We start from the raw sequence: 878 nt of genomic DNA, 5'->3' as shown, positions 1-878 counted from the left end.
CGGTGCCGGTGCCCGGGCCGGGCAGGAAGCGCCGTGCCGTAGGGCCGGGCGGCAGCGCTAGGGGCGGGGAGGGAGAAGGGGGGAGGTGGGCACGGTGCGGAGGGGGCGGCTTTCTCCAGCTGTGTGCTGGTCCGCGCCGGTCCCGCGTGAAGCAGAGGATGAGAGCAGCGCGGTGTGCTGCGGGACACGCAGCGAGAGAGCCGCTGCACGCGGCGGTGCTGCCGTTCGGGCTGGCTCTGCCTTGTCCCTCGGAAGGAAGGGGAAGGCTGCGGTGCGTGAAGGTTCATTACGTGCGCCTCGCCCTCCCCGCTCCGCAGGCTGTGCTCCGATGGGGGAGCGAGCAGGAGTGGAGCTCTGTTTGTTTGCGTTTCTTCCCCTGCTCAATAAGCTCTTTCACTACTTCTCGCCGGGTTCTCGTTCTCGTTTTACCCTATGTGGCGATGTGGGTTTTCGAGCCCTTGAAGTGCGAGATAAACAATTGCCCCGAGCGCTGCATTTTTGGGTTAGTCCCATAGGTAATTGCCTGCTCGCACAGCCCCGCGTCACGGAGGTGCCCTTGGCGTTTTGTTTTAGGGCCGGCCCTCAATGTACGGATTACTCGTTTTCTGCTAACGTACATTTAGCACGACGATTATGAACCAGAATACAAAAAGGCAGATAGATCAAAAGCCCTCTGTATGGGCAGTTGAACAGGAGGTGAATATATAACGCTTTTGTTCATCAATAAATCTTTGGCTTTGACCTGTCTGAGCAAGTCGTGCAATAAGGTGAAACGCAGGTCACAGCGTCTAACAAATATGAAAATGCGTAGGATGAGGCAGAGAGGGGGCTGCAGCTCCCCGGCCCCTCCGCGTCCCCCCCGGCGGCTTCTCCGTCCC

The sequence above is a fragment of the Meleagris gallopavo genome, chromosome 7 (assembly GCF_000146605.3).
Source record: "Meleagris gallopavo isolate NT-WF06-2002-E0010 breed Aviagen turkey brand Nicholas breeding stock chromosome 7, Turkey_5.1, whole genome shotgun sequence".
Taxonomy (NCBI): Eukaryota; Metazoa; Chordata; class Aves; order Galliformes; family Phasianidae; genus Meleagris; species Meleagris gallopavo.
The sequence above is the reverse complement of the archived record's forward strand: the minus strand, read 5'-3'. Positions refer to the sequence as shown.